At 45.8% G+C, this 12571-nt stretch overlaps 1 long non-coding RNA gene across 1 annotated transcript; it reads left to right on the top strand.

Moving 5' to 3' along the window:
• Nucleotides 1-291: 291 nt before the first annotated feature.
• Nucleotides 292-6666, top strand: LOC118596071. The gene is made up of 3 exons (XR_004946664.1): nt 292-365; nt 5514-5675; nt 6388-6666. It is a non-coding gene; the product is annotated as an uncharacterized LOC118596071 (long non-coding RNA).
• Nucleotides 6667-12571: the final 5905 nt, after the last annotated feature.

The raw sequence follows: 12571 nt of genomic DNA, 5'->3' as shown, positions 1-12571 counted from the left end.
AAGTAGCCTGTAATAGTTAACGTTAACTGTCATCTTGACACAAGCTAGAAATACTTGAGAAGGAAACCTCAATAAAAAAAAAAAAAATGTCTACATTGAGTTGACCTGTAGACATATGGTGTGAACTGTCTTAATTAAGAAATTGATGTGGGACCATCCAGCCTACTGTGGGTGGAACCATTCCCTAGGCTTGGAATTTGAGGCTGAATAAGTGAGGGGAAAGCTATCTGAGCTCTAGCAGGCAAGCTAGCGAGAATGCACTCATTTCTCTCTGCTCTTCCTTGTAGATGTGATGTGACCAGATGCTTTAAGTTCTTATCCCTCCAACTTCCCTACTATGATAGACCATATCCTGGAATTGTGAGGTAAAGCAAACTCTTTGGGTTTATCATTTCCATTAAGTTGATTTTAGCCAGCATGTTTTATCATAGCAACAGAAATCAAAACAAGACACAGGGGCTCACATGCGCCTTGGTATGTGAAATGACATATAAATTTGTGGTGAAATGACAGATATCGTTTATTAGAAGTTATTTCTCAGCCAAGTGTGGTGGCTCATACCTGTAATTCCAATACTGGAGAGGCTGAGGAAAGAGGATTTCTGCAAGGTTAGAGGCACCCTGGGCACTCTGTAGAGTAAGTTCCAGGCCAGCTTGGGCTACAGTGTGAGATCCTATTTCAAAAGTGAAAAAAGTCATGCTGAAGTAACCAAGATATCCTCACTGAGTGGACAAACTGTGGAGTACCAGACATCAGGTATTAATGGTAAAAGGAAGGAGGTATCAATACATGGAAAGATCAGAAAGAACGTTTTCACATACCACCTACCAAAGGGAGCAGATGTGCACAGGGTGTGTGTGAACTGCATGGTACCAGCAACATGTCACTCTGTGGAAAGCAAAACTATAGGCATGGAAAGGGCAGCAGGTGAAGACGTCTGGACAGAGAGGGTTGAACAGGTATATTCACAGTTGTGGGCTGCTTTGAGTGATACCATAATGGAAGGTGCATGTCCTTGCAAATGTGTCCACATGCATGGCATGTCTGGCACTAAACTGAACCCTGGTACAGACTGTGAACTCTAGGCAGTGTTGTGTTAATGCAAGTTCACAGTTGTGGTGAAGGTGCCACTGTGCTGGAGGATTTTGGCCTTGGGGGAGGCTGGGGCTGTGCGTGGAAAATTATTGCACTTCCCTTTCAATTTTCCACTGACCCTAAAACTACTGTAAAGACAAAGTCTATATAAAAGTAGATGAAAACAAGGAAGAATATTTGGATGCTTAGTAGAGTGTGCAGAAATAAAAGGGCTCCTGTTGACCTGTGAGATTTCTGCAGACAATCCGCCAGGGGCTCCTAGCTGCAAGGACTTTGTGCCTGCTTTGAGTCTACTGTCATCTGCAATTATGTTTCCTGTGTCCACGAGTTCCTTAGACTGCTCTCGAGACTAGAAGAGCAGAGGGGCTTAGAGAGGAGGAATTATGGATGACAAGTGGGTAGGCAAGACATTCTCAGACCTGTTTCAGGCTGTGATGAATACTAATGCTGGGAGTATCGAGTGCCTGTGTCTCTCCAGAACAGATTCTTCAAAAAGACTCTCTCTCTCTCTTCCCCTCTGTGTGTGTGTGTGTGTGTGTGTGTGTGTGTGTGTGTGTGTGTGTGTAAGTACCCTCAAAGCCAATACTAGTGTGCCAGAACCCCTGAAGCTGGAGTTACAAATGGTTATTAGCCACCTGACATAGCCACTAGGAACTGAACTCAGGCCCTCTGCATGAACACTATATGCTCTTATCTACCTGACTGTCTTTTCAGCCACCAGAACATATTTATATTTCCAGAAATCCAAACTCTACCATCCTGTGTGATTATTTTCAAAACATAACATTGTCAGTAAATGCAGAGACAGAATCTGAGCCAACTCACATCAACCAGGGTGGCCCTAGGAGACTGGTATTGAGTGACTGCCATGTCTAAGGCCAAGTCAGACACTCTTCCTTCTTATTGCCTATCTACTGGTCACTTTGCACTTCTGGCTTTCCTTCCTTCCTCCTGCCCTTCCATTCTTCCCTCTTCCCTGGTTTTACCCAGTCATGAAGATTGTTTTTCACATGGTAAGTGTGATGGCTGATCTGCAGGGGTAAGGGGAGGACCCTCCTGACCACATAGTTTCTGAATTCTTGTTGGAGTAGCCAATGTCCCTGCATCATCACCCAGGACAGTGGCAAATACAGGGTGACGTGCCAGGCTGGACAGGGGAATGAGAGCCCAAGAGCAAAAGTGTCTCCCTGTCTCTCCAGTTTGCCTTATGGTGGCTCCAAGCTGGCCGATCCAGCATAAGAATGGTATTCATTTCAACTTACCTTAATTTCTATCGCTACCATTGAATACTTACCACCATGATTTCTACACCCCATGCCTTTCCCCAGACATCAAGTCTGTTCCTTCATTGCTTCATCCATTCATTTCTTCATGCTCTCACATTCAGAGCTGGAGAAATGCACAGATTTGAGGCCATTTAGGAATCCCCCTGGGCTTGAGCTCTAGAGCCTAGCAGCAGTGTGGCCCTGGTATCTATTGCTGAAATGCACTGCAGCATCTTGTCATGAACAGACATACAAGTATGCACAAGAGATCCACCCCAGGCCCTTTAGTCTCTCCCTGAATATTTATTGAATGCTACCAGTCTAATGCATTCTCATTATGGGGAAATTTAATCTGGGACTCATGATAAGCCTTGGTGATGACAACAAATAGAATATTCTAGCATTTTTATTTCTAATAAGATTTTGTCTGTTCCAAGCAGTAGGAATACATTTGATGAAAGGCTCCTTCCTCCTTCTGTGGTCCCCTCCTAACTAGTCACAGGGGGGACTGGAGATGGTAGCTGTGGCTGCCAGGAAGGATGCATAAAGTAAACACAAAGCTGAGTCAAGCTTCCCAACTGGGAGCTTAGCTGTTGCTGTGCCAGATTGGTGCAATGAGGACCAGCAATATAAGAGTTGTCACTTAGCACTTGATTAAAAGCAGTGAAGGTCTTGCCAAAGACTTTCTCAAGGCCCCAGGAACACCCAGCAAATACAAATGTTCCAGAGAAGGAAAAATGGGTGAGATCATTTATTGTCCTTGGCTGACCTCTGCTCTAGTGCAGGCAGAAGAGAGCTTAGATTTTATTTTTCAGGGCCAGGGATGATCTGTTTTATTTCAGTTGCATCCCTGAGATCCCATCAGGCATTTTGCATCCTCAGCATCCAAGGAGCCCAGACAAGCTGCATAAATCTTTGCACTATGGCAGTGCACACTGAGAAATAAACAAGGCCATCTAAAGCCTTGGAGGGCTGGGAAGGAACCTGCAGAGTCTGCACCTTGCCCTGCCAGCAATGCTTGGAGTTATTAACTATTGGGCTTCTCCCTGCCTCTAAGATAAAGAAGGATTGCCCTCTAGTTGGACCTAGAGAGTGGCCCTTCCTAGGTCATTGAAAACACTCTATCTCTTCATAAAATTGCTAGACAATGAGACCAAGACAGCTCCCCGAGTTCTAGAACCACACGGGGCTGCCTTTCCAACTGCTGCATTGTAAATCCTGGGCCACGGCAGCAGTGCTGTATGTGCTGCTGAGTTAATATGGCATCTGATGTGTTGAGAAAGAAGTGGTACCCAGGAGGCTGGTGATACTAACCTCAGAAAGGGGTCTTCAGCATGTAGTAGCTCTATAACCAGGACCTGCAATGGGGGGGGGGGGGCTGGGCAGCATTGTATCCTGAACCAAGTAACCACTGTCTTCCTGAGTTTGGTTGTGCCCACTTGCAAAGACCATCATAGCTAGTCTTGTTGACTGTTGATACTCCCTCATAGAAGGGAGAGGAGAGTCATGGGATCCTCACTCAAGTGGCCAGCCACTCTTCCCAACTAATTTTATGTAATTCTGCTTAACTGAGTGTAGCCTTGTAGTCTCAGGGAGGGGTTAGTGTATACAGACTAGAGAAGGCCCAAGGAAGGCAGTTCCATCTACATGGCCATGGAGAAGCCATCATCCATGGTGGGTACAGACCTCCTAGTGTCAATACTTTAGGATGGCTCAGCCACACTCCTTCCAGTAACCCCTCAACCATGCTCTGTAATTAAACCCAATACATTCATTTGATCCCAAGGGGCACTTTGCAGGAACTGAACTTTCCTTTGCTTTCCTTATGAAGAGAGGAGTAGACACTGCTACTCCTCCCTCATCACCACCCTTGTGATAACGTCTCGAGACAGGGCTGCCAAAGGAAACGCAGTCCCTGCCTTCCAGTGCTAAACAGACTTCCCAGGAAGTAGGTCTGCAAGGGGCTGGGTACATGGCAAAGGTGGATGGAGGTGAGCAGAGTTGCTCAGGAGCAGGGAAGGGAGGTGGAGATGCCTCTGCCTTCTAGTCATTTAACTACTGACACCTCAAGTGTGGGTCTGCACATGTGAGCACTTGGCATGTGGTAAGTGTGTGTGTATATACAGGCGTATGCATGCTCACAGTGCATGTGTGTGCCTGCATATGTGCATTGTGAAAATTTGGGGATGTGTGTCTCTGCATGTGCATGTCTGTGCATGTCCACGGAGGTCTGCTTTCATGTTGAGTGGTGAGCATCTCTCTCTGTCTCTCTTTCTCTCTCTCACTGTGATGACAGATGTTAGGCATTGGCAGGACACTCAGGCCTGCTCTGATGTGATCATGGCACAGTGGCATTGATCTCCAAGGGCCTGCTCTCATAGCAAATTGCAATGGAACTGTCCCTCATTTTCTGAGAAATCTTGAGCTAATGTGGTTCATTATATCGGCAAAAACAGAAATTCAGTTAAGAAGTCCAGCTTTCTTACCTTGGGGAGCTCTGTGCCACATCCACCCTCCCTTCTCTGAGTCCTGCTTGCTAATGCATGGCTTGCAAGCTGCCACAGAGCTGAGTCTTAGGACAGACCCAACTCTATCAAGTGACTCGTTGTAATTTGTTAGATGGGAAGCGGAAGCTGGATCTGAGACCAGGCTTGAAGTGGACTGTGAGAGGAGCCAGGATGTCACCCCACAGAAGGATGATACCCCAAGGCAGGCCTTGCTGAATCCGGGCAGGCTGTGCTTGCGGGAATGTGACTGTGGTGCTGGGAGAGAAGAGTCCAGTCCTGGCCAGTATTCTGTAGCTATGCTGCCAGTATCTTCACAGACTCTCCCTAAACTGTGCTCTCATTCCCTGACACAATGTCTCTTCCTAATGGCTCCTGAGACTGTCCAGCGCAGGGAGATACGGAGGGGGCCTGAGGTGCCTCAAGCAGCCATGCTCATTCTCCTGCAAGACATGTCTGTATTTCTCTTCTTGGTGCCTCTCAGCACAAGAGTGTAGCCCCAACCCTTTCCCCTCACACGCTGAAGTTGCTGCTTTTGCTATTTTTGTGTTATACTGCTCAGCGAATTCCATACCTTCAGTTCGTACTGTTGGAATAATTGGCATAGCTCTGTGTCCTTAACTGGACCCTGACTGTTACGTTTCCGTAGCTAAATGGAAGGAGTAAAGATGACTCAACTGTGACATCTGTCTGAGGAACAGCTTCCCAGCTAGTGATGCTGCTTCAGATAGAACGGCAGAACTACAGAGAGATAGAGACCCGGAGATGAAGCGTACTCCCACGAGGAAGTACCCAATTATCAAGACGAGAGGTAAAATCCTGAAGGCGGGAGATAAATGATTGGGTTAAGTTCTAGAAGGATGGACGGGGCAGAGGAAAGAGGAAGGAGGGAAGGTGAGAACCAAATGCACCAACAAGTGCAAGAATTCCCACCTGTGTCTATTGGTGGAATTATTAAGGCCACTCCACCTAGTTAAAAGGGAGGTTTATTTTGAGGGGTAACTTACAAGTGAAGGGATAGTTTACAGGGTCTGGGAAGGGGTAGCACAGTTCAGAGGTTTTTTTGGAGAACTCGGCTTGGTCAACCTCCAGCGTCCAGGGTCCAGGCACTAAGAGAGCCCGCACATCTGGATCCCAGGTCTTCAATGTCCCCTCTCAGCCCCCGCTTGTAGGCGTGACCATTACCGAAGCCTCAATGGGGGTTGGAGCTTCCAGGTCAAAGCTGGAATGGCTACCCACTATGCATGTCCTTATTTATCTTTGTGACCCAAGGCACAGGTGGGATCCAAGTGGACAAGGAGTGAGGAGACAGCAGCCGAGCGTGTTGCAGAAGCTCAGGACGTGGAGGTCCAGGGTTGCCTGCAGCACCAGGACTGCCATGGTCTGTGTATGTGGTGAAACAGACAGACGTGAGGGGCAGAAAGGCCCGACGTTCTAGGAAGGAAGTATCAGACCCTAGAGAGATGAGGCTGGATGGTGCAGGGCGGCATCACATTTTCTACTTAACCTTGTCTTGTGTCTAGGGCCTCCTTGTCCTGCCTTGTCAACAGCCAGCCTCTGTGCTATTGAAGTTCCGGGTCTGTGTCATCTTCGCCAGTTGCACTGAGTGGTGAGGGAGCCAAGGGACCACGCTGGGTGCAGTTTGCTTCCTCACCCAGTGGGGGTCGTGACTTGCTGGGACCTGTACAAACATCTGCATCTACTGAAGCCTGGGAGACCCAAGGGCTTCACTTCACAGCGGAGAAAATCTAAAATTGGAGGTGCTTTGGAGATGAGTGTACAAATGGGAGTCTTCCTAAATTAAACTGAGATGTGTTTCCAACTTATATTCTAATTTTATCACTTTATTTTTAAACTCCGTTTCTGTCTCAGCGCAGTCCGCCTCTGCCTCCCTGGCTTTTGTGTTACCGGTAAGTAAGCTAGCACTGTAAACAAGAACTTACCCTTGTTCTTTAGTGTACAACTAGAAAACATAGGTGCAATCACCCCAAACTCCTCCTTTGAACCTTAGAATCGGGGTCCAAGGTGACACTTATCAAGATGCTTATAGACCTGATCATTGATCCTTGCCTCTGTAGTTCATTCTGGCATTTAAATAAGCCGAGGGGCTGGGCGGTGGTGGTGCACGCTTTTAATCCCAGCACTCGGGAGGCAGAGCCAGGCAGATCTCTGTGAGTTTGAGGCCAACCTGGTCTACAGACTGAGATCCAGGACAGGCACCGAAACTCCACAGAGAAACCCTGTTTCGAAAAAACAAAAAACAAAAAACAAACAAACAAAAAAACCTATTTAAATAAGCAGATGTTTTTTGTTTGTTTGGTTTTTGTTTTGTTTTTATTTGTTAGAAGAAACAAAGAGGGTGAGGTTCGAATGAGTACTTCCTGCATAGTGTCTCTTCCGCCTGGGGTTCACCATCTCCCTCCCAGTCTCCAGGACAGCTGAGGCTGAGTGTCTGTCTTATGGTTTTCAAAGCGGTATGTGGCTCTTTGGATCTTGACTCTTGACTTTGGCAGTACTGTCTATCTTGGTATATGACAGCTTTGTATCCTTTGCTCTACAGTCATTTTACCTCAAAGTTCCGTGAGTATATGTACATGGGGGGGGGTGTTCATCTTGAAGAATATTATTTTGGTTGGGAGCCTAGCCTTTAATGGCTGAGCTATCTCTCCAGCCCTCATCTTGAAGAATATTAAAGTGGAAAGATGTGGGTGAATCTGAATCATCAGAGGATTCTGGCCCTCATCCTGATGATGGTGGTCACAGCAGTGATCACCCAGCTCTTTGAGAGCGTCCTTTGGAATCCTACACTATTTATCCTCCCTTTCAGCCACTGCCCGAAGAAAGCTTATCAGCCCTTCCCAGCATGAAAGACATATACCTACACGTAGTCATTTTTCTCTGTGCACTGAGGTGGGAGCTGCCTCGCTCTTGCCTCTCGGGAGATTTAAAAAGAAGCAGAACAATGAGGTAAGGCTTATTCCATGCATTTTGTTTGTTTTGTTTTGTTTTTAACTTTTGGGAAAATGAGATGGCCGTGATGAGACCAGGGCTACAAGATCAGAGATGCATGGGGGAAAACACTTTTCTCCATTTTCTGGAGCCTCCAGTGTCCATCTGACTCTGACCCTTCCCCTCAGAGGTGACCAAGGAATGGGATGCGTTTGCCAAGTTGTGGCAGAGCAGTGATGGGCTCAGGCCATGGCTTCCCAGAGTGCTGCAAAGAATTACACACACACACACACACACACACACACACACACACACACACACACACACAGTTCAGTGAGAGAACATGCCTTGAAGAAGGATAGAGCAGGACCAAGCAGATCCTAAAGCCAAACCAGCCTGCCCATAGACAGCAGAAGTCAAAGCCCCAGGGAGGTCATGGAGCCCTGGGGAGGTCATGGAGACCCAGGGAGGTCATGGAGGCCCAGGGAGGTCATGGAGACCCAGGGAGGTCATGGAGCCCTGGGGAGGTTATGGAGCCCTGGGGAGGTCATGGAGACCTAGTTGCAGAGAATAGAACTAACCTAACCACAGCACTCACTCAATGTGAGCTGTGAAACCAGTGGAGGAGTAACTTGTTCAAACCCTGTGCTCTCTGCTCCCTCCCCAATGGCCACAGCGGCAGAGCTGTGACCAGATAGTAGTGATGAACACCATGATGCTGAATCAAACAGGAATCAGTGACCTCACATTCTGCCTCTCACTGTTGCCCCTCCTCTACTTTGTCTTCCTGGGAGGAGAAAGCACGCAGGATAGCTGACTCACAAGTGAGCAGAACACTGACCAGTGTGTTTGAGTGAGTCCCCAGGCTTGAGCCTAAAACCACAGCAGCCCATGCTGGGTAATTGACAATACTTCCCTTAGCGACTCAGATATGCTGCTTCACCCATTTCTACTTTCCTCTTATAAAACACAGTTTTAAATCTTTGCATTTGACCTTGGAAAGGGGGAGGACACAAGCAGGGAACCAGCCCCTGAGTCGACCTACAGTAACCCAGCCCTGAGTCCAGAAGCCTGAAGGAAGTGCTAGAGCCCTCTCGCTATCTGGAGATGTGGGGAAAGGAGCAGGGTTTCCCATTCCCACCACCCCAGGAGCAGACGAAAGCTGTGGTGAGCCACCACTTTCTGTGAACACTGGCTTAGAGAACCGCTGTGAAATCAGGGGCTATTTAACAACAGCCAGAGACAGTCAGTTCACCACATCAGGGGTTGCTACTGGCCTCTCGAAGGTATATATGAGGAATGCAAGAAACATCCCACAGTTAATCCCCACATAACTTACAATTGTCAATACTACTGAAAGTGAGCCAATGAAATAAGTGTTTGTGTGTGTGTGTGTGTGTGTGTGTGTGTGTGTGTGTGTGTGTGTTTATTCAGCTTCACACAGCTACAGTGACATATCTCAGGCAATTAATTTTAAAACAGAAGGCTGACTAAGCTTATAGTGTCAGATACTGAAGACATGGCTCATGATGCTCAGCTCTGGGGAGGGTGGCAATAGAGGCGTATATGTCAGGAGTGAATGTAGAAGCAACATTCCCATTCTGAACCTGAGAGAGGAGGGGTGTGGGAGGGACTGAGGTCCCACAATTCCTTTGGAGCCATGCCCAATGACATACAGAACTGCCATAAAGCCCTGGTTCCCACAAGCCGATACCCTGGGAACCTGACTTTAGCATATGCAGCTAGTATCCAAACCATAGTCATATGTCAAAGCCACAAGCCTTATAATAGAGCAGATTTTAATTATGTAAGTGTATGAAGCTGTCAAACAATGAAAACATCTTTAAAAAGTTTAGAGAGTCATTCTTGGCTTATTTAAAAAAAAAAAAAAAAAAAAAAAAAGATAAAACTTTGTCCAGATACAAAACACATTTCCTTCAGTAGACTTTTACTAAAGTATGAAATAGGATCATGCATGACAGATGATAAAATCTCAACCAACTCTGTCACTTGCTTCAGAGATAAAATAATTTTGCAAAAGGAAATAATTTTATATTTCATTTAAAGATGCCCTCACTTAAGCCTGTTTTCTAAGAATAAACTTTGTTCTTTGACAATTTCATACATGTATATAATGCATGTGATTACTTTTCTCCACACACTCTTATGTTCCTCTTGTCCTGCCCAGCCTCCTTTCTTCCCTCCAAATCCTTTTTCCAGATTCATGTTGTTCTGTATTCCACTGTGTTTAACCCAGACCATCTGTGTGACCAGGGGTTTGGAACTATCCACAAGAGCCTGGTGGGCTCCACCAGTACAAACACAACTAGACACTATGCCACCCCATCTCCCAGATACTATTATTTGCAAATACATCAACAGTAAATGGCAGGGCCCCAGGAGTCCCTTCCCTGTTCACAGATGACAATTTTGGGAGTCCAACTTGTGTGACCTTTTCTAATAAGTGGGTACGCCCACTGTGAGTTCATGACAACCATGTTTGTGTTAGTGCTTAAAAGATGGAATTTCAAAACTCCTCTCCCATCTTCCAACTCTTACATTCTTTCAACCCTCTCTCCTGTAGTATTGTTTGAGGCTTAAGATGGTGGTAATGGATGTTTTGTTTGGGCTAAGCCCTCAGCTTTCATTTAGTCTCAGCAACTTGTGCAGCCATGGGGCTCTGAATTCCCCTTTGTGCTCCACAAGGAGAGGAATCTCTGATCAAAGCTGAGAGTAATCTTTGTGAGTATGAATATAGATATTTAGAAGACAGTTTGATGCTCTGTGTCAGTAGTAAGTGTCTCCCCAGGTGCTAAGACTCCTCAGACAGGATTTCTGGCCAGTGAACTCTCAGCTTTAATCTGATTTTATTTTCTACCTCACTATATAATTATTTTTTAATTAAAATTAAAAGATGTTTGATGAAAATCAAGCTCTCTTCCCTCATCTCTTGTCTTTATGTCTTTGTTTAATGAGACTTGGTAATAATTAAGCTTTAGCCAGATGGAAGGATAGATATCTGCCAACAGAAGTGCCCACAGATGCCACATAAAGTCCATCTGGCCAGGGAAGCAGGGTGCTTAGCTATTCTGTAGGTAAAACATACTTTGCCATGGATACAAAAAGAAATCTTCTGAAAAGTGCTTAGGGTTAGTAAATCAAAATGCCTTGACTCCTCATTTTCCCTGCTCTTTTTCCTATACTCCATGTTTAGTACATATTTAGGCCACTTAAGAATGACAGCCAGGTATACCAACAGCCTACATGCTGCTGGCCAGAGTGAGGAAGTAGGTCTCTCCCTCCTCAACTTTGTTTTGAGTTCTTACATTCAGAGGAGGAAGAATTCAAGCTGGGAAGAATCCAAGGATACATGACCCTTAAAGCAGTCCAGATTTGTTTCTAGATATACCCTCTGTCAAAAGGAGATGGGCTCATTTGGACCCAGAGAACATCTTAGAACCTACCCACCCTCAGATGGATCCATTAAGAGATGGTCACTTGATGCATTCCAGAGAATGTAGAGGTCTGTTCTCCGAATGCTTATCATGTTCCAATACCATTCAATCTTCTCCATCTTATCTTGGTCACTTTCCTACAAGCACGACTTTGAATAATTCACCTTACCCCTCTGCTGTAACACGAATCTTAAAGGGTCTTATTAATACAAACAAACCCGGCAGCCAGGTATTGGGTTAAATTCTAAAAGAGCAGAGAAACAGAACCAGCCACAGCTGCCTAACCTTGCCAATTCCTCAGCTGATCCTGTTTCCTCAGACTAGAAGCCTCTGAGTCCTCACCCAGAATGAATTTCAGCTGAAGTGCTGCTCAAAAGCCTGAAAGCTTAACCAGCTCTAGTTCCTGGTCCTCATGCCTTTTATACCTTTCTGTTTCCTGTCATCACTTCTTGGGATTAAAGGTATGTGTCACCATGCCTGGCTGTTTCCAGTGTGGCTTGAACTCACAGAGATCCAGATAGATCTTTGCCTCCAGAATGCTAGGATTAAAGGTATGAGTGACACCATTTTCTGGCCTCTATGTCTGTCTAGTGGCTGTTCTGTTCTCTGACCCCAGATAAATTTATTAAGGTGCACGATATATTGGGGAATACGATATCACCAGACTCTACCTTCTAGTTATCTCACCTAAGGGGTGAAAACCAGATGGTAAATAGCAATAATTATTCCCATATCCTTATCTATGACATACTGCATGTCTTCTGATGACAGTGACCTTCTCAAGGGGATTCTTACCTCGACAGTCCCTGAAGCAAGCACTCCTGGTGGACAGGTGCAGTGCAACCTCTGATGTCCTGGGCTATTTAGTCTGTGCTTTGGTTTACTGGGCCATGTCCCTGGCATTGGCTCTGGAGACAGATCATGCCCTCAGGACTGCCATCCTGAGCTCACAGTGATATGATGGGCTGCACTGATATTGTACATTTTATGTAATCATGCTGAAATTTAATGAAACATTTCTTGGTAGTCCATAAATAGTCTTTCATGTTCATTATTTTTATCCTCCTACTATGGCAGCCAAGTTTTTGCTTGGAGTTAAAACCAGTATACCTGAGCGGTATTAATTATAGTACTCTGAGTAGTGATGAAAAGCAGCGCTGCTAACATTACTAGTTAATTACATACAAATGGTGCTTCCTGGCAGCTTTGTACTGCTAAAATTGGGACTAAGTCAGGCTGCAGAGCAGTAAAATTTTCGGAGCTGCTGTATCCACCAGGAACCAACAAGGCAAGTGGTTCACAT

This window comes from Onychomys torridus, chromosome 15, assembly GCF_903995425.1.
Source record: "Onychomys torridus chromosome 15, mOncTor1.1, whole genome shotgun sequence".
NCBI lineage: Eukaryota > Metazoa > Chordata > Mammalia > Rodentia > Cricetidae > Onychomys > Onychomys torridus.
The sequence above is the reverse complement of the archived record's forward strand: the minus strand, read 5'-3'. Positions and strand labels throughout refer to the sequence as shown.